Raw genomic sequence first — 26,630 nt, 5'->3', positions numbered from 1 at the left:
GAGAAGAGGAGGAATATTTTTAGTGGAATCACCACACACGTAGTAGCGACGGTTACTATATGGCGCGAAGGCATTTTCAACCCAACCTCACCGCCAAAAACACAAAAAAACAAAAAAATGCTCATAAGTGTAGTGTGTTCGCAGTGTTTCTATGCCAAATGTGAGAATATTAGCTTGAACTAAGCTTTCTTAAACAATCACATTAACCCATATGAGTGCTTCATTTTCGGAGACCCTGCATACAATTTTCTGCTTGCAATTTTCGTGGAACATTTTAATCCCCTAAATACCTTATTTAACGACCTTTCATTATAGCTATCCTAAAAAAGTGTCAAAACTACCCATTTAAGTAGGAGTTAGAGGGTTAAAATATACTGCGAAAAAATTCCTCATTAAATTCTACAGCACATGTTTGAGGGCAGACATTTTATTTGACGTCGACTTAAACACGAAGATCGATAAATTAATTGTACTTCTGGGTAAAATTTTCAAACTGTAACGCTCGGTAAGAACAAAAGTCGGACCCTCTGGGTTACCACTGTCTTCGGCAAAGTTGCTCTGGGCGACATCCTCTTTCATAATTATTAGCGCTTTTTCGCGTTGAGTAACCTTTGTCGGCAAGTGCAATAGTAATACTGATAAAAAAGGGGGAGGCAGTAAGCAGAACAGTAAATGAGCTACAATATTTTATATAAAAATGCAAATAAGCAGGGTTGTGTGTAAGTATACTTTACACGCCATTATGTATCATATTTCCCCACTATGTAAATGGTATGAAAAGAGCAAATCGTTTTGTTTATACTTAAGCAGCGTGCATATGCGACGCGTATATGTGTGTATGTGCGATGAGTATATGTGTGTATGTATGTTAATATTCATATCTATCACACTAAATGGTTAGTGTCATCTACCTGGGGATGCCGATGCTGCGGCAGCTTGAAGCGAAATTGTTGCATCCAGTTGTGCTGCGGCATGTGAGAAAAAAACTAGAACTATTTACCGTAAAGTCATGAATTTAATGCAAAAGCACGAAACAGGAAAAAGAACGATTCAAAAAGAGCACAAAAGATGAAAAAATAAAATAACGATACAATATAGAGAACACATACAAATGTTTATAAATACTGTATGTTCGTATATTAGGTGAGGTAAAAAGTTCTGAATTTTTTCCGCTAAATTTATTTAGTGAGTCATAACTCATTGAGTCTCATTAGGTTAGGTTAGATTTGGTAGCCGCATCGCACATAGGGACAGCGATGCCACTTAGACTACGAAATGGGTTCGTTGTGAGCCGCAGGGGTTAGGTTACATTTCCCCTTCCGGATTGAACCATTCAGAGCTTTAAACAAAACCCAAAGTGTATAGATCATCCATATTCATTAAGAAGTAGGATCTTAAATATCGGTTCCTGCTTCTGCTTAAAGCCAGGCATCTGCAAAAAAGGTGTTGAATTGTCATGCATTTAAACGCCTAATCTTCTTGCGTGATTTCTTATGAGGCAATGTTCTGTGAGGGCCCTTATTAAGGTCCTAATTTGAAGTCTACTCAATTTTATAATACTCTTGGATAGACGTTAATTTAGTCTTGTCCATGTTTGCTTAGCAATTTCAGATATTGGCACTAATCCATCTTTGATTTACTGAATTGATTAGTGCGTTCATAACAAGAAACTTATAAGTTGCGAGAGGTACCCCCATAAAATTACTTTTGTCTGGCATATAGGTACCTTCTCTTGCAAGTTGGTCAGCCCTACAGTTCCGTGGCAGATATCTGTGGCCTAGAACCCAACATAAAATAATACGATACTTTTAAGCCCTCTCATTAAGAAATTTGCGACAACGTAAGACACTCCTTGATGTTATTTGGAATGCATCCAGAGCCTGTAGGGCAGCTGACTGTCTGATAGAATATAAATATTTTTTGATGATATTCTGTTTATCGCTAACCGCCTTAAGGCTTCATGAAAAGCTTTTATTTGCGCTTGAAAAACACATCAGTGATCCATCTGTGATAACCACAATCATCATCAACAGATTGAGATGGATAGGTCACATATTGCGGGCTAACACGGATTACCCACCTCAACAAGTACTCTTCGGTAAATGCCACAGACAGAGAAGAAGGGGCCGCCCGCCGCTTAGATGGATTGGCGGTGTAGAAGAAGGCGCAAGCTTATTGGGATTCCGGGCATGGAGGATACAGGCATGAAACGGATACAATTAGAGGCATATGCTACAGCAGGCGAAAACCCGACCAGGGTTGTCCAGCCAACAAGGATTCACTGATAAAATGCTCTTCGCAATATAACTCTAATCCTACACCTGTACCCATTTCAGATTTGAGATCCTAACGGGTGTGTTGGTGGATGGATCTTCTTCAAGACATTCCAGCCTAGAAGGGGCTTTCACTGAGAAAATAAGTTGGTTAAATGTCCATGTGTGACAGTCTTCCATTGTGAGCGCGCTCTGAGCCTTAAAGCGGGACGGCCGCTGAGTATTTGCAGAAGAGATGAAGGCGTTGAGTCTCACTAGTTGAAGTCAAAGCTTTGGCGCTTATTAAACCAAAGTTCTGTAGCAAAATTAAAATGATCTTTAGATCTTTTCCCGTTCTAAACTTCCTGACACATATAATTTTGTTGGTTCAAAACTACGCCAGGGCTTTTTTTCAACTATTTCCAAATCTTATTATGTCGGACGGTCAGTAGTTCTTTTTACACTACCTCAATAAATTTCACTTAGCTTTAAACCTAACTATACATTTTGAAAGGCTCATCAACTATGTACATATACCGATCAAGAATGATTTATCGCTGGAGAAACGAAGCACGCGGCAGATGAACGGCCAGGCTGATAAAGGACGTACTACATAATACAGCACGAACTTCGGGGAAGTCAATTTTTATATAACCCAAATGTTCAACTCAGTGGGTCTAAATAGGAAAATGCTAACACCTCACTTGCATTTACGATGATGTAGTCCAAGATGACGCTGAATACACCTTTTTTCAATGCATGCGCTGGGAATAAGAACGTCGAACGCTGGAGAATGCAATAGGTCATATAACCACTGAAAATGTAATCGAGAAGATGCTTAGCAACAAGGAAACGTGGGAAATCCTCAGAGGTTTCGTGAGAAAAAAATATCCGGATGAAAAAGCGGGATCTGGACGCAGGCACGCAAGCTGTAGTGAGGAAGATAGGACGCCACTCTGTAGTAATGCGAAAGCGGTTCGAGGGTGGGCGACGGTTCCAAACGAGGGGAGTTTTTTAGTTTCCGGGCATATCATTGCTGCGACGGCAGCTTTTATGCATTAGCCATTTTAAACACCCACATCTGCAAAAAAAAATTATTGATACAAGCTCTGGTAGCCCTATCACCGAAAATGTTCATAAAGTAATAGAAATCGTTAAGGCGGATCGGCATGTGTGCACTGTTTTCCTTGCCCAGGAATTGAAGATTAGTTAAAAAACTGTTTGGAACCATTTGGATAATTTTAACTTTTTCAATTTCTTCGTCGAAAGACAAGTAAGCAACTTTGAGAACTTTTCACTTCACCCCTAATATTTGTATAGGAGCGCAGTTAAATATTTAATATCACCATAATAGAGATGATAAGAGAATAGTAACAGTCTAGCGGAGAAGAATTTTTTCATTATTAGACAATAGTTTTACGAGGAGAAATCAAGCAGGGCGTAACGCATGCGTTGGAACAGAGCTACCGGTATGGCAAGCGTGGCACTGCGAAGAGCGACCTAACTGGCTGCAATTCTAAAGACTGACGACTTTTTTTTTACATTGTTTTTTGTACTACTTTCATTCTTTCAAATTTGTTTTTATTTAATTCCACCGAAGCGTACGAGCACAGGTGATGAGACAATGCAATGAAGGGTAATTGAGATGAAAAGAAATAAGGAGACTGTGAAGTGAAAACAAATACAAGCAAAGGTGGGTGATTGTGTGTGAATAGTTTTTAAAAGTTAAATGCAAAATGTGGTGTGTACGTGCATTCTGTATAGTTAAGGGGAATTCTCAATGCAAAGTTCAAAGGGCAATGCTCGCTTAAGCGGATTAGGTAATGGACGATGAATAAATTTAATATTTTGAGGTTAAGCAAAATGTGTGAAATAAAAATGAGCCATTACTAAAGATGCGTGCAGTATAGAGAATAACATTTGAAAAGCATGCTCGAACGAGACTATGAGGTTAAAGAGTTGGCATAACATTCAAGAAAGTGGAGTCTGCGTACTTCTTTTCCCAATTTTTTTTAATATAAAAATCACAAATTTTTTGTTAATAACCGAATGACTTTGTGAGTGACTACCATTTTTGAAAGCGGTTACCCCTCGGTGGACAAAGCCGAGTGTACGAGTGCGTTTATGAACTGAATTTTTAGCTCAGGTATCCTAGACTTATTTTACGTAACTTAACTTAACTTAAGATTTTGCTCAACTTGGTTTGTGGAAAGCTGTGTTAACAGTTAGTTAGAACTTTACTTAACTGAACTTAACTTAACTTAGAGATCAGTTAGCCTAGACTTATTTTACGTAACTTAACTTAACATACTACTTTGCTTAACTTAGTGCATGAAAAGCTATGTTAACAGTTAGTTAGAACTTAACCTAACTAAATTTAACTTAACTTAACGTAACTTAACTTAACTTAACTCAACTTAACTCAACTTAACTTAACTCAACTTAACTTAAATCAACTAAACTTAACTTAATTTAACTAAACGAAACTAAACTTAACTTAACTTAACTTAACTTAACTTAACTTAACCTAACTTTAAGGTTAGTTAGCCTAGGCTTATTTTACGTAACTCAACTTAATATTTTGTCCAACTTGGTTTTCGGAAAGTTGTGTTAACAGTTAGTTAGAACTTTATTTAACTGAACTTAACTTAACTTATAGCTCAGTTAGTCTGGACCTATTGTACGTAACTTAACTTAATACTCTGTCTAACTTGGTATATGAAAAGCTGTGTTAACAGTTAGTTAGAACTTAAATTTACTTAAAGCTCAGTTAGGCTAGACTTATTTTACGTAACTTAACTTAAGATTTTGCTCAACTTGGTTTTCGCTCAATTATGCCAGTTTTTTTTTGTCAATACATGATTTTATGTACTGGATCGCTTAGAAATAAATTTAAGCTTTATAGTAAGTTTTTGATTCCTCTTCTTCTTCTTAATTGGCGCTATAACCGCTTACGCGATTTTGGCCGAGTTTAACAAAGCGCGCCAGTCGTTTCTTTCTCGTGCTAACCGGCGCCAGTTGGGCACACCAAGTGAAGCCAAGTCCTTCTCCAGCTGATCTTTCCAACGCAGAGGAGGCCGCCCTCTTCCTCTGCTACCACCAGCTGGTACCGCATCGAATACTTTCAAAGCCAGAGCGTTTGTATCCATTCGGACGACATGACCCAGCCAACGTAGCCGCTTTGATTCCTAATGTAGTGTAATCACTTGTCAGCCGGTTGCGTGAGCTTATTTTTCTCTACGCATCTCCAACTAAGCATCTCGAGGAGCTCTCGTCCTTGTAGATGTGATAAGGCGATTATGTGGTTTCGTTGACTCGTTGACTCAACCATTTTTAATTTCGTCATCGACTATCGGTATTGTCATTACGTGCCAAAGTTGCAGCCCAACCTGAGAAAATTTGAGGGAGTTATTGCACTTTTAGTCAAAGTATTTTGACAATTTTGTTTTTTTACAACCGATTTTCATGATTTGTGCATATTTAGAAAGGCTGGCGCTTTTGCAATTATGTGTCAAAGTCAACACAATAATAAGCAGACAGGCCTGCACAGGTCCTCCTCGAGGATGAGTCCGTTCCCCTCTCCCAGTGAACACCTTGCTGCTGACCCCAAAGAGCGGGGGTTGCCACGTTACAGCTTGCACTGACCAATCGCGGTTAAAGACAAGTATCCTAACATGCTCATGGATATTCTGCGCTCTAACATGGCCCCGCTTAGTAGATGGGCAGAGAGTAAAGGATTCGGAATAAACCCCAATAAACTGAACTAATCCACTTTACAAAGAAACCTTGACTGCCCACAGTCTCTGCGGCCCAGCGGTTCGGCAACGCTGCTTTACTGCAACTATGAGTAGTTATTGCCAAAAAATTGACTACTCTTTCCCTAAACCCATCTTCGACAGGCTCTTCTAGAGTGGCAAACTCAAAGACCATGGAATAAATTAGTACATAGGTGAATCCTACCTAGGCAGAAGGCTTAGCCATAAAGGAGGTAACTGTACGCCTTAACAACCTCGGTAACAAGAATTACGATAAATATCTTCTCAGACAGCCAGGCGGCCATCACACTAGTGATATTAGCACCGTCTTCAAGGTCAGCCTTATATGGGTTCGGAGACATAGAGTTACTGAAGGAAATTGCAAGGCCGCACAATGGGGACTTGTCGACCAATTTTGTTCAAATATCCTAGAGAATGCAATTATCGATCGATTTTAATAATTTTTTTTTCTTTAAATTCTCGTAAATGATTTTGGAAGATATTGTTTTACCCCGAATTTCATTTTTGTTTTTGAATCAAAACACACCCTTGAATAGAGGTACTTAAATTTTTGAAAATTTTTGCGGTGAATATTCTAGGTTTCCTCATAAAAAAAAAATAGTTTTTCAGTGTAAACCATATACATCTACAAAAATTTAATTTAATTAACTTATTTTTGTTTTATTTTTTTTAGTTTCATCGTTTTGAATGTATCACATCCCACCATAGTTCGCCACAGCGAGCAAAAAAACACTTAGTGCGCAGCAAATAATTGGATAGAGTAAAGCGCACACATACAAATATACTCGTATTCATGGATTTGTACACACTTCCATGAAAATAGGAAAAAGAAGTTCAGGGAGATGAAACAGATTAAAAGTAAGCACACAACATTTTAGTGTAGCAGCCATTGTTGCACAGCAACAGCAGCTGTTGCATCGATGCAATTCATTTTTTGTTTCACACACAACAACAAACTACTAAGAAAGAAAAAAATGTATTGCCATGTTTCACCCGCTAATTCATTATTTAGTGATTGTTGGTGTTACTAACATTTTTTATTCCGCTGTTTTTATTGCTCTTTACTGCCCTACTTTAGCAATGCAATTTAGATTTTTTAAGTCGCAACAAAAAGTCAACTTCACGCTCTATAAAAAACACAAAGAAGTACATAAATCTATAAACTTCTTCGCAGTTGACAATCTACAATCTGCTAGTACTTTTATTTCTTTAAAATGGGTGACACTACATTTACTTGGACTTATCGTGAACTTATTTATTGCTTTTGAAAATAGCGAGTATTTGGAAAACTTAACTTTAACCCTTTCGCGCCTACTGGGACAATATGTCCCAGCCTCGTACAAAGTTATTTATTAGTTTCGTTATTCAATAAAACTTCCATATTAATTGTCCCAATAAAAGTTCTTGGTTTCATTTATAAAAAAAATCCCAGAAAAATTCGTAATTATAATATACGTGGCACCACTGATCCAGTTACAAAGCACGTGTTGAGAAATTTTGACAATATGGCAAGACAAACGATGTCAAAAACATATGTTCCGCGATCTTCATTGCGTTAGCATCGAATTAGTAAATAGTGCACTTAGAATTCTCCCTATATTGCATTTAAAACATTCTTAGAATATCAGTAAAGGTGAGTAGCATATAATTTTGTATGTCTTGGAATCTATTGTCTCAGTTTGCATTTTACATGGGACTTATTTGTACCAATATGGTTTTTCCCAGATGTCGAAGAAAAAGTACATAGTGGAAGAGGTTGCAAATATTTTATATGAAAGCTCTGAAGAGGAAGATTATAGCCCATCTGAGAGTAGCTACAAACCATCGTCAAACTCTGGGAACAGCAAAGCAGATGGAGATAATACTTATGAAGGTGAGAGTGATGTTTTCTATTCCGAATCAGACGTAGAATATGCTGCCGATGACATAAATTCGAGTGTGGATGAGGAAGAAGAATTATGCGAGAATGAGGTGAGTGAAGCACCTGCCATTGCCACCTGAACTAACATCATAGAAGATGGATGTTTCGAACAAAAATTTCGAATGCCATTAAAAAGAGATTCTCAAGTTCTGGTAGATCTTCCCAGAGGGTCTAACGGGTTTCGTGTATTTAGAGTTTTTTCCAAAAAGTTTGTGTATTTTTATTGCACAGTGCACAAATCAGCGACTAAAAAAACTTAATAAAGAGAAGAAAACTAATAGAGCATTAACCGATAAACATGAAATAATACAACCATTTGCCATTATTACATGATTATTGGAGCAAACACGCATCAATGGGAAACGAAATGATAAAGCAAAGTATTTCTCGCGATCGGTTCACTCTACTTTCTTCGAAACTATATTTAAATGATTGTGACAAACCTGATAATGCTCCAAAAGATTACTATATTTCCGAAGTCGTTTCATGTATGAAAGAAAAATTCATGCGAATACGAAGTGATAGTCCTTTTCAATCAATCGATGAATGTATGGCAAAATTCAAAGGTAGGTCCAGTCTAAAGCAGTACCTGCCTATGAAACCAATCAAACGCGGTGTTAAAATTTGGTTGCGATGTGATGCAAAAACAGGCTATACATACGATTTGAATGTGTACACTGGTAAAGATGTCACCACTAATCTTTCTGGAACTCTTGGAGAAAGAGTGGTTTTGAAATTAGCAGGTACTATCCGTGATAATGATGTGGCTGTTGCATTCGATCGATTTTTCACATCAATAACATTGATGAAATCCATTCCATTTCCTGCTATTGGTACATATGTGAGAAATCGAAAAGAAACATCGGAGTTCGGGTCGCGACTAGAACGTGGGCAAAGACAGTTCCAAATAAACTGCGATGGTCTACTAGCTACTCCTTGGATGGACTCGAAAGAAGTACTTGTTGTCTCCTACTGTCACAAGCCGAGCATAGGAGAAGTAGATAGGAAGCAAAAGGACGGTAAGAAGAAAAAAGTTGCCTGCCCCTTAGCTATTGTGGACTATATATATATATATCGTTTGATGGGGGGCGTAGATCCAGCTGATCAGAAAACAGCGGTATACGATATCAACCGGAAATCCCAAAAGTGGTGGAAAAAGGTTTTTTTCAAGATTCTAATGCTTTCAACTGATAATGCTTGGATTGTGCATAACGACCAGAACTGCAAGAAATCAACACTGATACAGTTCATAGTCTCATTAGCAAAGTCCCTTATTGCGAAAGGAACCAAGCACAAGGAGTTAAAAACTCGACGAACTGGTGGAGGACCATCTAAACGCCCACGTACCGAGCTCTTGAATATAGGTAATCATTTACCATTAAAAGGTAGTTCTCGACGTCGTTGCGTACGATGCACTTCCCTGCAAAAAGAAACGAGAACAAATTACGTTTGCTCTGGATGCAACAATGCACTTTGTTTCAAATGTTTTGCCTCGTACCATAAGTAAATACTTTTTCTGTAATAAAACACAAAAATATATTACTAAATTTTTCAAATAAATTTTTTAAAACTAAGTTCGACGGTTTATTAAATTGTCCCAATATAAATCTTTATTGGGACAATATTTCCCAGGATAATGCAAGGAATTAAGGACTTTTTAAGTATGCAGAACATATTTTTTCTATATTATTATTTATATTTTTCATCTTTTTTGAGTATGCGTGCAAGAAGTATTCCGGTAGCGAAAATAAAACTCCGGCGCTAAGGGGTTAAGAATCTTCTGCTACTTTAGATGTTTGACAGAAGCATTGTTGGCTTTTCTGCATGGTTGAAGCAGAGAGAAGTGGCAATAAGCACTAGAGTGCTGATTTGATACCATAATGGAGACCACTACCTGTGAAAAATTTCAAACCTTAAAGGAAGAAAATCATTTACGGTCTCCTAATGCTGTTGATGCAGAGGGAAGAGAAACGGTATCTAGGTTGGAGAACTGCTTCAGGCTATTCTCGAAAGACGCACTAAGGAACCTCAAGCGCTTAGCTGCTAAGCCCGGATATTTGGCCAGATCTTTGTTGGGATCTTGCCGGATCCCCGCTGCTTCTGCAATGGAGGTTGTATGGAAGTCCAAGCTTCTCCGCATAAGTTCCGATCACCCAATGACCGACGAACACCGCTGTAAGCTTGGAAGCTCATTGGTGGGGAGCTTCTGCATTTTAAGCGCCTTGCTCCTATCGTTATGACGCTAAGGTGTTTTTGAGATAGCACACGACAAGATAGAACTCCATCTGTCATCCGCTTTTCTAAGAAAATTTAAAACCAACTGAAACCGATTCTTTAGACCCTTTTTGGCAAGTTTACCGGCAATTTTAATTTCCTCTATGTTCCTATGCCCTGAAACCCACATAAGAGAAATGTCTTCACCACATTCGATACGTTTGATCTACTACTTACAGGAACTGACCAGAAGAGAGTTGCAATATGGCGACGACAGGACTTTGATTACAACTTGACTATCGGAAAAGATATTTAAGTCTCCCTATCAACAGCGACCCCTAAGCGTTATGCCTGCGTGCAGGATCGCGAAGAACTCTGTTTAAAAAAAAGTACTACTAGTTGTCGACAGTTTAAAGGAGACTGAAATATTGGCTGATCTAGAGAAAACTCCCACACACACCCCCGTGAAAAAATTCCACCTTCGATCCGACGGTAAAAACAGAGGAACCTCAGTCAGTGCAGACTCTCCCCTCCTTCTAATGCAGCCGGCTTGAGAAGATAGCTGTAGTACAACCCTCAAAACCCAGTTTGCGGTTGAAGAGATCTGTATGATAGCGCTGTTGATGTTAAGGGCCGCAATGGGGCATGTTCTACACGCCCCAGAGATGCCAATACATGCAGTCTTCTGCACTCTCTTTGGTTTAGTGATGTTATAGCCCTTTCAACTAGGCAGCCGTATGTAAAAATTGGCAAAACTACTAAGCTGTGCATCCAGAGTGCGACACGCGAGAGACCCTATTTTTTGCCGAACATAGATTTACAGGAGTAGAAAGTTATACTGGCCTTCAGTGTACAACGCTAAAATTAAATTACATATGAGGAGTGCCAATTAAGTTCCAGAAAATGGGCAATAAAACTCAAGAAAAATAAGTTAGCGAAGCACAAACAAAATTGTATAATAGACAATAGAGTAGAGAAGGTAGTAGAGTAGAGTAGAGCTTCCGTTAGTGCGGACGATTCCATGCCAGTCTCACCAAACATACAGCAAAATCTTCGTGACCATTAATTGTCTTGTGCCTTGTAATAGTCTGGTCTTCCTCATTACGACTTGAAGCCGAACTACCTCAGCTATTGCTCTCGTAACCCATTTTTCATCGCTAGTTATCATCCGCGATTCTTTGTCCAAATGGGCTCTGACGTGAATAGCCATTTACCCCTATCATCCGCTAACCTATCCTATCCGCTTTAGATTCGCTATACCAGATAGACAAGGAGTTGAAAGACCTCAGCTCTGTAGAAGCCAGGGATCTTCTGAAGTTGTTGATCAGTTAAAATTGAGTTTAGGAGAGATCTACTACAGCATAGACGACGTTATGAGACAATTGACCCTGCACGGCAGAGACATCGTACGAAGTTTAAGCAGACATTTTAAGAACCTTGGCTTCGCCGGTGACATCTACTTAATCTTTCACAAACTCAATCGCATGCAAACGAAGGCGGACAGACTAGTCACGCTGGCACGCACTGTCGGACTGGAGGTCAACATCGCCCAGACAAAGGTTTTAAGAGTCAACAACAATAAAGCAAGACATATAATGGTTGACGGGTGTCCAGCGGAATTTTTCGAAAGCTTCTGCTACCTCGGGGACAGGACAGACGGCGGAGCAGATGAAGATGTCAACTGCAGGCTAAACAAAGCAAGAGCGATATTCGGGCGAATGCATACAGTATAGGAGAGTTCGCAAATCTCTAGGCGCACTAAACCACGAATATTCGGCTCATGTGTAAAGTCAGTATTGTGGTGCGGAAGTGAAACATGGTTGGTATCCAACACCATCATACAGAGGCTACAATCTTTCGTCAACAAATGCCTCCACATCATCTGTAGAATATTAAGGCCGCACGCCATCAGTAACGACGCGCTTTGGAGATCAAGAAATGAGGAGCCCATCCGATCCCAAATAAAATACAGAAAGCGCCGATGGATAGGTCACACATTGAGAAAACCACCAGATAGCATCACGAGAATGGTGCTGGACTGGAACTTGCAAAGTGGGTCAACCTGGTTACGATTCAACAAAGAGTGTCAGATGTCATTCCGGTCCCAAAAGTTCTTTTGCAAATTTTGGATTCAGCCAAAGACGTCAGATGGTTAGAGCGTCACATAAGAAGAAGATGAAGGTTCTTTTGCACAATTTCTGTGGCACACAATTCTCGCACTTCTTCATGAGACCAACCAAACAGCCAGATGTCAAACAGTTTTCTGGCTAACCATCAGTTTCTGGGCAATGAAATATGTAAGTGCTGCCCATTCGACGGTCACTCTTACCTACAGAAAATAATTTCCTGCGTAAAGCCATAAGTTCTGCTTAACAATTATTTAATATATCTTACCTTTACTAGCCAATCAAGCGGAAAATTATAAAATTACACTAAGCCAATGTGTGTTCATGGCTTTCCTCTTAAATAATTTTTTCCCCCTTTTTTATTTTTTCCGCACTTAATTTCCTCTTCGGCTTGTCATTTTGTTGAGTGCTTCAATTTTAATTTTTTAATGTTGCACTTTTCCTGTTGATTTTTCAGCGATTGCTTCATTACAGCGTGGCATTAATGACGACTCGCTAAGAAGTACTCATCAATCCATGGTTGGGACAGTGCGCCGTGCTACACTTTGTGTACAGGGTGGTCCAAATAAAAGTGTTTTTCAAATATGTATAAAATAAAGTAGGTATTTACGACGGTATTAGTAAGAAAAAGCATTTGTAAGCTCTATGTAATTCCGTCTCGTTCATATAACTGCCTTGATTTACTTCCGAGTAGCGCATTCTTGGGCTTTTCCAAAACTTTCTTGACGGCTTCGGGCTCTCGCATACGCAAGACGCTATCTTATAAACTTGTATTCTAATTCAATTAAAACTAAGCGGGGCTACTTAAGCTATGCCGTACTATTTAGAAAATAATAAAAATAAAATCCTTTTTTTAAATTGCAAATTTATGTAACTCCTCAACATGGCCGTTCAGTTGAAAATGCGCTACTTGCAAAATTTCTCTACACCAAAGGCGCAGTTTTGATAACTCGACAATTAATATTAAATATTATATTTACCTTCTAAAAAAACAAAAAAAAATATTACAATAAAATATACTTTTCTTTGCTGAATCAAAAATAAACTACATTCAAGCCGCGAAAATTTCAACCAATCAAAATTAGTGTCAAAAAAATATTTAATTCACAAAAATACTTGTAGTGGAACCACCCTGTTGATAAGAAAGTTAACTAACTTACATTTTACAAGTATGTATGTCTCTAAAAAACACAGCTCCGTAATAATGACGTGGGAAACGTTGCCGAAGGGTGCGTCACGATGTAACGTCGCGCCTCACTGCACCGCTGCACCCAATTCACCAACTGAGTTGTGAAGCTCTGCGCGTACAACAAAATATATATATATGGCGAAGTCGACGCTTTCCTGAAGGTGATATTTTCTCAGCTCAGCAAAATGTCTTATTAAAAAATTAGACCATTACAAATTCACTGAAGCAGGACTGTGAATACATTTTTTCTTGTCTCTCTTTAGATTTCGATGCATTAAATTAATTGATTGCTTAATATAATAGATGAAATGACTGATTTTTCCTGATTTGCCTAGCCTCAAGAATGGTATGGAAATAAATGAAGTGATTTGATAAATGTAAAAAAATAATAATAATAAAAAATTAAAAAATATATCTCTGTACACGTACCAGAGTAGGTTTAATGAAGTGAAACGAAATTTCATATTAATAGACGTCTAACCAGTCCGACGTTTTAAATTTGCTGTTTGTTGACCAACTCGAAATTCACCTCTATTCCAATTATGCCTAAATTCTAATAGAAATTGAAACAGCGAAGCTACTATTGAGGCTCAAAGGTGATAGATTACTAGACTTGAGCAATAACTGTGCTGGAAAACAAAATTGTGAGGGAACTTCGACTGCCATGCTACGGAAGTGATTCACCAGCCGAATTCTGCACGATCATTTCACATGCTTTCACACTCTCGTCCAATCGGTCATTGGGCATTAGCAACGAAGTATCATTGGTTGATTTTTTTCGTATATAACTAACACATTCTTACTTTTTCCGTAAACAAACCTATTCATTACCCCTGCTACGTCAGCTTATCAACTGATTAAGTCAAATTCTCTGAGAGCCAGCTAACGGTCACACCATTACAAATCTTCTCATCATGTTCCAGACTCGCGTGTCTCATCCAATCATTGCTCAGTCACACATCTCATTTCTCGCTGCTTTCGAGTGTACGAGAGAGTTTCGTACGAACATGCTGAAAATTTCGGTCGATTTCATTTTGATTGCCGCTCAATGAGAAGTGAGATAAGGCAAGATGCTGCCATCAGAGTGGCGTCTCTTCTCGCTTTCGGACTAAATTTCCAGGGAGCGAGTTAAAGATTGATATGCTTCAATCACAGCAGAGCTCGCCTCATAATTTTAATTTGAACACTTGAAACTGCATATTCTTCAAAGTTTTCTACAAAAAATCGACTCTTCTGAACTTCGGTGCATTGTCTATGTACAAATTTAGCTTTGCATGAGAATATTCAGATCAGGTCGCTTAGTACTTTTTAAAGCTTGATACTCTCTCAAAGGAACAAGCACTTAATTTTACTGGAGCTGACCTGAAGAGCACAGTAAATGTACCATCGAGGCACCTCTAGAAGCATTATCTGCATCGCATCCCAAAATGTTTGTCATATATTATATTTTCTTTCTATGCTACTACGAAGATCGTTTGAAAAGTCCGTGCAAAAAGGAACTATTTAATTTTTTCATTTTATGACATCGTCTCCTTTTAGGTTTATGCACTTTGTCCAACGCTTTTCTAGTTTTGTTGATTCATTTGCGATTATGATTTGTCCAAGTCTGAGAAATAGCCATTAGCCAGAGGTAGTTAAGCTTGGACAATAGGAACGATGTGAAATGAGTTGTAACCATACTTTCATTAATTTTGCGAGGCATGAGCTGGTGAATTGTCAAATTATGATGGAAAAGGAAAATCACTCGACTTCCTTAATTCAAATGAATGGCAAACACAAAGAAATGGGCCGATTTAGCTGAAACTTGGTGTGTGTTTTTCGAAGAGATGCTACTACTTAAACACAATCTTTATCACGCCAGCAGTGCCTTTTTTCTGACTTTGCACGAACTTTTCAAACGACCCTCGTACATCGTCAGCCATACTACCCGTTATTTCGTTCCCATAGAAGCAAGTTAAAATGCAAATAACGAGGGAGTTGAAACAGGATTACCTCTGGTATTGTGTCCTTGGTTACATATTCTTCCCATGGAACTTACACGCTCTGTAGAGAAGAAGAAGCATTACCACATCGTACCCAGCACTACCACAAAAGTGGGACGAGCACCTGGGTAAACATATTTTATTAGACGAGGGAATAAAACTCAATAAAATACGACAAATACTAAAAATTGTTTAGGAAGTTGGGTTGAAAGAAATACGCTAAATCCACGAAGACGAGTCAATAGATCTTTCAATACAATATAAAAGTGGAGCAACTGACTGACAGAGTAGGAGGATCAAAAATACTTAATAATATTTCTGACAAAGTGATCGGCAGTTTCACAGGGCATATGGAAATCTGTAGGAATTTTAAAATAACTATTTTAGATCGGCTACTCTGTGGGACAAGTAATTCATGCATTCAAACTGCAATGGATAGCTTTAGGCTGAACTTTAAGAGATCTATGCCCATGGCATAGAATTCTGTGGCAGAGAATGACTTCGAAGAGGCGCAGCTTCAAAGCGCATCTGTATTTTGTCGGATAATAAGGCAGCCTTATGTGGAATCAGGCAGCCTCGTTAAGGAATGCTTCACTCTCCTCAATACTCTTGGAACACAGAACTTCATTTGTTGAGCTGTTGAGGTAGGATGACCACGAGCAGGCGAGCTGTCTTTCGTGAGCTCACCAAACCCCACATATAAGAACTTATTAAGAACTGGGAAGACAGGGAATTCACGCAATACTGTAGAGAGAGTCCAGTACATAGGCAGCCTAAACAGTTTGTCCTTCCCTCCAGAAAAGCATCAAATAGGTTCCTAAACCTGGGGGCACTACACGTACACACTGCTCTGTAGTTTCATCATCCAGTTCGCAAAAATGGTAGACACTTGTTTCTCCTAAGTAGTTCTAGCTTCCTGAGCTCTTAGTTATCAGGAGAAACAAGTGTCTACCATTTTGAAACTACAGACCATATTATCTGTGAGTATGCAGCTCTCGCAAGACGAAAATGATATTAAAAATAGCTGCACTTATGCATCCTTAGCATGGTGGCCCAAGGTCAAGCAAAGAAAAGCAGTAAACGAATTAAACAAACTGCATCGCCTGATATGTGTTGGTATTACAGAGGCTATGAAAACATGTCCCACGGATGCATTGGGTGTGCTCCTGAACATACCACCGCTTCCAATCTTGATTGAAAGGGAAGCTCGCTCGAGTGCCTTAAGATTAAAAGGTATATCTGAACTTAAAAGTGGGGATAGGAAAGGACATTTAAAGATCTTAGAAAACTTCCTACATAGTCCCATTCTTCATAGAGATGATATACTATCACGCAAACCAATACTTTTCAGGAACTTCCAAGTTACAATATAATTAATGAACCCACAGACTGGAGAACTAATTCTATCTCTTTCAAACCTGGCTCTCAGCTATGGTTTACTGATGGGTCCAAATTGGAAAATGGTAGAACTGGGGCAAGAATTAATGGGCCTAAATTCAAGAAATCGATTCCGGTGGGACTCTACCCAACAATATTCCAGGCAGAAATACATGCCATTGAAATATGTGTGAGAGAATGCCTTAGCAGGAAAATGAGAGGTACTCACATCTACATACTTTCAGATAGCCAAGCGGCTCTAAAACCCCTTCTATCAACAACTATTGCCTCTAAATTGGTAAATGATTGCCTAAACCTTCTCAACAGGTTAGGAAACCTCCACATAGTAACACTAAGCTGGATTCGGGGAAATGAAGGACATGAGGAAAATGAAATGGCTGATGACCTTGCAAAACAAGGAGCAAATATGCAACTTACTGGTCCTGAGCCTTTCTGTGGACTCACAAAAGGCCACATTAATGAATTCTTTAGGAATTGGGAAGAAAGAAAATTTGCTGCACACTGGCTAAACTGTGCCGGTCAGCGTCAAGCCAAGCTATTCCTAAGTCCCGACAAGCTTCTCTCACTAAGCAGAGTAAATCTGCGTCTTTTAACAGGATATCTTACAGGTCACTGCAGCCTGAGGTATCATCTTAATAATATTGGTCTATCTGAGACCAATGTCTGCCGCTTTTGCGAAATGGACATAGAAAGCTCAGAAAATGTGCTTTCTGAATGTCCTGCGTTGGGCAGACGGAGACTTCATCACCTTCGTGGTATCGTAGTATCTCCATGCAATCTTTGGAACAACAAACCCAAAATTGTTCTAAAATTTTTAAAAAGCCTAAAACTCTACGGTTACAAAAATAGGCCTTTCACAATAGATCAGCTCTCGTCGCAGTGCGTAATGGCCTTCTAATAATAATAATAATCTGACAGGAAACTACATTGGAGAGTCGTATGCTTCTCTCCCTTTCATGGCACCTGGATTTGATTCCTTGAAGTCACCTCCCACAAATATTTAAATATTCTTGCAATTAGCTTAAAGCAACATAAAGTAGCTGATGGCAATTAAAAGATATTTTATGAGTGTTACGTAACTGATAAAATGCCATTAACACAACATAACTGTAATGCGATGAGTGGAACAGAAAACATGTCAACATCAATTACTACAACAAATAATAAAATAATAATAATAAAAGCAATAATATGAAAACACTCTAGCATAGGAGTAAAACTACTAGCCAGTGATAGCATAAGAAATTTGGAATTAAGTATTAAATATTGTTACAGTATTGAGCAAAGAAAAGTCACCACCAAACATAAATATAAATTATTTCGATAACGTTGTTTTGTTTCTGGAATATATAAGCATTTTTACAGTATTAAGTAAATAAGAGTTATCACTGACTTTGGTACTTATCACTTGGAAATGAAATATGGAAAGCCTGTTACTACCCACTTTGAAAGGAGTGACACTGCAACTGTCTTCTGAAGTCAAATACCTAGGGGTAATCCTAAATAGTCGAACACTAAAGTCTGCTGGCAATGTAAGAGAACCTTTGTTCTAAGACCGGCACTAAGTACAGATACCACAACTTTCCATGCGGAGCTTTTCGCCATAATGGAAACAGTGGAAATCCTATCCAAAAGAGGGTTCGAGGAAGTGAAAATTAAAATACTTGCGGACAGCCAATTGGTTCTCAAAGTCTTCAATAGCTTCACATACAAGTCAAAAGTCCTAATAGAGTGTAACAATGCACTGAAAAACATGGACACTCATAATCAGGTCTCACTAATTTGGATACCAGGACATGAGGGACACGAAGAAAACGAGAGGGCATACTTTTGTGCCAAAAAAGGGGCAGAAGGGCTATTTATTGGGTCAACCCCATTCTTCGACTTTAACAAAAATAATATAAAACAGGAAACCAAAAAATGGATCCAAACTAAAATCAGGAAACACTGGATCTGCACAAGCGGCCTTAGTCACTCCAAAAAGTTTTTAAACCTCAATGCCGACAAAGAAAAATCTCCTCTAACCCTAGATAAAAAAGGCCTCAGATTACTCTGTGGAACACTTACAGGTCACTTTACCTGTAGTAAACACTTTACTACAATAGGATTATCTAGTACAAGATTATGTAGGTTCTGTTGTGATGAAGAGGAGTCTATGGAACACTTAATCACCAACTGTGAGGCATTAGGCCACAGGATACACAGAATCCGGGGCTCGTACCTACAAGAGCAGGAAGACCTACAATTGCTCCTTCCTAAGGAGCTGGTTCGATTCCTCCGTTAGGGGCGCACAATAGATCAATCTGGTCAGAGTGCATAAAGGCCTTAGCCTAACCCGTACAACCATTACCATTACCAAGGCCAGCGATAGACTCATTATTACATCCACCTCTGTAGTCTGGTGGAAGGCTACTATGGTTGATTGCCCCACCCCTTTTGGGTATTTGAACCAGCTCCTCCTTCTATCTGTGGTGTGCGTCTTAATATTTTCCCACAAGTGGGGGACCAACAGTTGTTTGCCGCCTCCGTATGAGAGATGGTTTTTTTATGAAGAGGTTAGGTTGGGTTAGCCAGGTTGCTTGTCTAAGACGAGATACTCGCTGGCCCTTAGGCTCATTGTCATACCTGCATTTTATTTCCATCCCCTAACTAAGTTGCTTAAACCACTTGCATCTTTTAAAGCCGGTAACTTGACCCTACAGTGAGACATTTTGCAAATTTTCCAAGACTCCAAAGAAATAATCGCCAAGATATTTGGCTCGGCTTCTTTGGAGTGCGAGACATTCACAGAGGAGATGTTGTATCGATTCAATTTCTTCTTCATCTGGACTGCCCCGGCAGAAGTCATTGTGAGGTGCACCCATTCTACTGGCTAGAGTGGCAATAGCGCAGTGACTCGTTATAACACCTGTGAAGACGTTGGTAGTTGATCCGTTGAATCCAAGGAGACATTTTGTTCTCTTAATATTCAGTTTTGGCCAGAGCGTTTTGGAGACCCTGCAGTTAGTACTCAGATAGAAACTTCTATTGAGTTCCGCGATTACGCTCAAGTCAATTGCAGTGTGCAGTTGATTTAGAGGAATGCTTATGTCCTCTACTACGTACTGAAGGTCAAGCTCAGAGCTTCTCGTTGCACACTCATACGCTCTTTCATTTCCCTCCCTTCCAGAGTGGCCGGGATCCCAATAAAGTGTGGCGCTGTGTTGCTGGACAAGCAGGAGCGACTTCCTGCATTCTTTTTCATGACAGAAATACACTCGGAGGCTTGCCACTCGCTGTCGAGGAGCGACTGCTATTATATCATTAATTATTTATTAGTAATGTGCAAAATATATACAGTGGTAATTTTTATCTGCTCACTACTGTAGTTGCAACGCCCGAGTCGTGCTATTCTACTTGTACATTAATTAATCATCCAATTATAAGCTGTAAGCGAAATGCCTGCACAGAAAGATATAAATTACTCTGCCTTTATGGACATTTTCTTACATGCGATTCACCCACACTTACGAAATCAGTTTCATTCCAAGGACTATTATAATCCTTCATTTCGCTTTGTTCGCATTCGAATAGCCATTTGTGAGAATATAGGAAAGCTCCAGAATAGCAAAGGCATTACATTGCTTTAATAGCCAATGGTTAATGCGAACAAACAGTGAATGCTTTTATGTACGTATGTATAGGTGTGTTTGTATATAAATATTAGGGGTGTTCTGGAATTTCTAATATTTTGCCTATGGATGCGCGCTAGTCCCTACTAAGGCATTATAATTTAGTTCACAAATTGTTTGTAACAGCCGAAAGGGATTAAAACTAAAATATTTAGAGTAACGAAATAATTTAACAGAAATGGACTGAATTGGTATCAGAGACCTCCTACTCGGTCCTCGGCATACCCCTTCGAAAAACCTTTGGCCCCAGTACAATATACGGAGGACACAGAAAATCGTGAGGACTCCACGCGATTTTATTTTCAAAGTCTTAGCTATGTTTACCGGTCTTTGGGTGATCGGCATATATGCGGAAAAACCGGGTTTACCATTTAGACCCTATTGAAGATGCTGCGGGGACCTCTCAGAGGAGCAGACTGTTGAATGCTTTCTCTGTAAATGTCCAGGTTTAGCAGCTAGACGATTAAGGTCACTGGGTGCTCCTTCCTTCTAAATCCTTCCTCTTCAATCCCATCAAACTTCTCCATTACATCAACAGCTCCGGCTGTCGGCAGATATCATCCTGCTAGAGGTCTCATAATGGTATCAAAGCGGTGCTTTCGTGCTACTTGGGGAGTGCCAGAGTGGTACTTCAACCATTTCACACCTACCTAACTATCGGATCGTCCTTTTGAATAAAATACGAAAACACATATTTGGTGTTTAACGAAATTTCTCCACAGCAACTTTTGTTGACGACACAACCATCTTGTCGGTTGGAGAAACTATTACTGATTCAATCGAAAAAACTCCAAATTTATTTAAATAAAAACTTCGAGTGGACCACTAAATGGCGCACAAAACTAAACGAAACAAATCGGTTCATACAGATTTCACACAGAAAAAGATCAAATATCTACCACTACACATAAACGGCGTGCAAATCTCGTACCACAATACCGACAAACACTTAGGTATGACACACGATATCAAGGTTAGATGGAATGCTCAGGTTAAAAAGAAGAAAGAAGAGTTAAAAATGAGATTAAGAAAGATTTAGGTACTAGCTTATACGCAGCCTATCACCCTTACCCATACACAATAAAATTATCTTGTATAAGCAGGTGCTTAAACCAATTTATAATAGATCATTCGAAAACATTTTTATGGAAATGCCTTATAAAAGTTATAGTCCCCACATAAAATATTTCGTAAATCTATTTCATATTGCGACTATTCGACTTCTAGACGAACGAAGAAAACACCGGTGTTCACTTAAAATTCAAACTTTTTACTAAGTGTTTCCTACCTCACAGCAATAAAAAAAAATCTGAAACTATTCTGCAAATTATTGAGAAAAGTGGTATATCCTTTAGCTATTCAAAAAAGTATATGTATAAGTAATATTCTATGAATAATGTAGTTGATTGGACCCAGCAGTTAGTTCAACATAACAAAACATCAACCGCTAACAGAGCGCCTCCAATACCTTTCTTCCATCACTTGTAGGCATTTTTAACTGTCAGGGCTCACTTCAAATTTAACTGATGACTTTTATTAATTGGCATACCTTTTAACCAAAAACTGAAAAATCTGACCTTTGAATTAACATTTGAAAAAGCGGTAAAACATTTTTTTAATTATCTTTAAAATTGAATATCTCAAAAACGGTTAAATTTTGTATATCATTTCTATGACTAAATTAATAAAAAAATTACTAAATAATAATGTCCGTAAGTATCTGGGACGATTTTTCTGAACCTTTGTACTTCTATTGTATTTGTTTGTATATGTATATGTCTGCATATACGTATTTATACAAGCATTCGTCTGCGCATTAAGGAAGTAAACGCCAAGCAAAGAAAATAAGCAGTAACTGGAATTAACGATAATCAATTGTGAACATTCGCGCGAGTAATAAATATCGAAAGGTAAAGTGGCTGAATACCTGCATACCTAGGCAACTGTGCTTACACCTACACCTATAAGTACTTAGCTCACTTCATGAATCATAGTTGTTGTACACATGGAATGTTTTGGAGGGAGAAAGTACACAAAACAAAAATGCATAAAACAAAAAAAAAACATCGAGAGAACCGACAGATAGATTCCAATTTATTATTCCCCCATAAGCAAACGGAAATACATATTCTTTAACCGAAATACTTTTAAAGGATACGGCCCTGAACTTAGTGCATAGCAAAACAGCAAAGCTGGCTGTAATTTCTGCATATTTATCTCAAAAAAAACAATTCCGTATCCAAAATAGCATCTTAGCAGCAAACTCACGAAATGTAGATACAATCACCAACATTCATATTTGCCTTTGCATGCTTAATGATTAATTTTTTGGAATTAAAAATTCAGTCAACATGGCGCGATAGAGCTCACCATTCACTGAATTGGCAGCTCCTTCCTCATTTCGGAAGAAATAAAGATCGATCAAGCCGCCAGTGCGTCATGAACTTCACGAACAGATTTATGTTTATTCAAAGTGAATCTCCACAACTTGAAAGCGTTGTTCTGGCGTTAAACGATTCATGATGACTTGCAAAATTTTACTGAACAGAAATATCAACACAGTTTGTCATTCTCAGCTGTCAAACCATAGTTATTGATAAAGATAGTTCTCAAGCAGCTAAAATATACCCAATAAAAAGAGGTGCAAAATTAATCACACGATCAAAAATTAATTTATTATAAAAATATAGTTCATATTCTTAAAAAAGTAGTATAAAAAATGGTCTCAGACTTTTGAGTTTAAAGGTAGTCCAGCCATTTGGTAAAAAAAAGGGAAAATTTTCCGGGAGTTTTCAAACTAGGTAATTTTTATAGATTTTGGCATGCTCTTTTCGAATTTCAACTTTGCCACCTCGTATCTGCGACGCTAGCGCCGCCATATTAGAAAAAATGGCACCTAAAAGCAGTTTTTTTACAATATCTCCATTCCGACGCATTTTATGAGAAAAACATATGTATACAAAATTAAAGCAGAGATAATTTCCTACATTTTATGTTATTACGATTTTTTTATAAAATCGATAATTTTTTCGTATATTTCTCTACAATAATCTTCTACTATAGCAGGTTTTAGAAAAGCAGGTATAAGGGTAATGTGTCGCCTTTGTTGAAGGGTCCCTTTCTCTCTCGACCTTCAACGAAACATCTGTCGGTAGAACTGAAGAGAAGTATCTAGTTTAGACTGAGTTATCAGTATACGTCTATCGTTTTACAGTGTACTATAATTTGTGTTTTTAGAGTCATGGCTTCTGATGAAAGAAATTGTTTTATTTGTGATAATCCATTATTAGAAAATGCAACAATTGAAGTGAATAATAATAAAATTAAACTTTTGGCGGGAATAAAATCGATAGTGGTTCATGATGTATGTCGAAAACGATACAACAATGAAAAGTTAATCGCTGCATCATTGCGTAGAGGAAGTGATGTCACGACACCTCAACTACCACTGCGATCCTCGCACCCAACATTTTCCTTCAAAGACCATTATTTTTTATGTGCTGATGAAATAACAGCAGAGTTTATAGCAAAACAAAAACAGAAGCGGTTGTGCAAGCGTAGCGTTGTGTACAGTGTGCGAACTGTATTTCTGAACTTGCTAGAGCTCGTAATGATGATTGGGGTCGAGCAATTGTTGAGCGTCTTCAGCATGTGAATGATTTGGTCGGAGCCGAAGCACAGTACCAGCTGAAAATATAAAAAAAGGTCCGTATGCGAATGAGATAGATACTGCGATGCAGTTCATTTATTCTTATCTTGACCAGAATTCCGATGAGTGTCAGTTTTCCTTGGACGAATTGGTAGCCAAAATTGAAGGTGATTACCGCCCACACATAAAAACATTCAAAGCACAACTTCTCAAAAAATACGGTGATGATATTTTAATTGCCATCACTGCCAATAAGGTTCCGGTGGTTTGTTTCCGAAATACAGGACTTAAGCTATTAACGGAAGCCTCGTACAATCAAAAAAGTGATGACAAAGCAGAAGAACGTCGGCGTATTGTAAATACAGCAGCAGAAATTGTTATAGAAGATATTCGCTCTACCATCTATTTTTTGGCTTTCCCCCATTTATTTTATACATCTGTCCTTTGACATTAGGTATGTTGTTTAACAATTTGGTCAGGATTTATATACATCGCTTAATGACCAGTGTCAAAAGCGATAAAATTAAAATAAACGAAATAATAGCAATTAAATAATATACAATAATGCAATACAAGTTTCACTTTACATGATTACATTTTACAACTATTTTTAATTTTTTTTTTTTACATATTTACCATCTATGAGACATAGCATTATCCTCCATCAGATAATTTTTTTCAAGACTCTGAGTCTGATATATCTGAAACTCTACGCATTTTCTTAGATGAAGTGATTTTAAAAAACAGCAAAGGACACCACCATAAAAAAACGCGCCGCTTACTTTGATTCCAGGCAGGGCCGAAGAGAGCATATCCGGGCCCCGGGGGAAAATTGCAAATGCGGGGCCTTTCCAATTATGTCTAATTCATATAAATACGTATAATCTCGAGTCCGGGCACCTCTGAGAACTCCGGGCCTGGGGGAAAAAGTACCCGATCCCCCCCGCTCGTCGGGCCTGCTTCCAGGTGGTGTGGAAATGAGTTTTTTTCGAAAACGCATATTAAAATGTACTTTGTGGTGCTCATACGCCAAAAACTATTGATTTTACAAAAAAAATCGTTATAACATAAAATGTAGGAAATTATCTCTAGTTTAATTAAAAAAATATATACAATTTTATCAAAATAAGAAAAATTTAAATGGATTTTATATCATTTTTTTTGTGTACTGCTTTATAACTCATGCACTTCAAGTACAATTTGACCCAAGTTTTCAAAAGACTTATAAAAACCGACAAAATTAAAAATAAACTTTTATCAGACTTTTTGGAAATTTTTTAAGTCTGAAATGTCTTAGCTCTTTCAATTTAAACGCAATATAGCGCAAGTTTGAAGTAACCTCCAAGAATAGTTAAGAAGTTATGCTACTTTTATACTAACAGCATTGCACCTTTTTTTCAAAAATTATTTCAGTAGAGCGCATTAGAAAAAAACCTCAGCATAAAAAACTTGTAGTCCATAAATTGGGAGCAGTAGCCTTTTTAAATTTTCGCCTCCGACGCTAGGATCGATTATATGTGCTGTGTCTTTATAGTATCATAGTATGTATATATATGTCAAGGAATAATAAAAAAAATAGTAATAACAAAACTAAATGAGTTACAAAGCCGCGTACTGCAAAACATTCTAATAAATCTGATTAAAGTTTTTTAATTTTTTCGAATTTTTTTTTTCAAATTTGAGGCAATAATTTATACATTTTTATCTTATCTATTTTAAGAAAAATAGTAAATAATAAAAAAAAAAATTCCAAACGTCCGAAGTGACAGACAGACGTCCTCGCGTGGTTCCAACCTGTGCAGCCCAAAAAGACGTTCGTGAAAGCATTCGCAGAAATCCCCTTAGAAAGCTGAAAACCATACCCATGGAAATGAATGTATCGACTAGTCTTGACATGGGGACCAATTAGAGGTGATCTCCAGATGAAAGTCTTTCATCGCTCAACTGGTAATCTTTTGACAACGTCCTTGAAAAAAAATTAGACTCGGCAGATGCAAGCAACTTCTTCGGTGGCACGCGGTCTTTTCACGGATGAGAAATTTTTCACTGTTGAAGAAGTTTTTGATAGTAAAACGACAAAATCTATGCTAAAACTTCTAAAGACGCAAAAGATGTTGTTTCAAGGATTCAGCGTGGCCACCATCCTTTAAAGGCGTTACATCTCTTCATTTCTGCGCAAAAGGAAGTTAAAACCGGGGCCAAAGTGTATCACGAGGATGCCTTAGAAAGCGTGAGGGAAGCAGTTGAGTAGAACTCTCTTCAATGGAGAGCGTTGAATCACCCAGTAAGATTCCGTTCCAGCCCATAAGACGAAAACCTCCCAGGAGTGGCTAAAAAACAATATTCCTGGATTCCTAGAGGCAGAAGATTGGCCGTCTCGAAGTCCAAATCTGAATCCATTGGACTACAGTTTGTGGTCAGAATTAGTGGACATAGACTGTTGAGGACCTCA

The sequence above is a fragment of the Anastrepha obliqua genome, chromosome 5 (assembly GCF_027943255.1).
Source record: "Anastrepha obliqua isolate idAnaObli1 chromosome 5, idAnaObli1_1.0, whole genome shotgun sequence".
Classification (NCBI taxonomy): Eukaryota; Metazoa; Arthropoda; class Insecta; order Diptera; family Tephritidae; genus Anastrepha; species Anastrepha obliqua.
The sequence above is the reverse complement of the archived record's forward strand: the minus strand, read 5'-3'. Positions refer to the sequence as shown.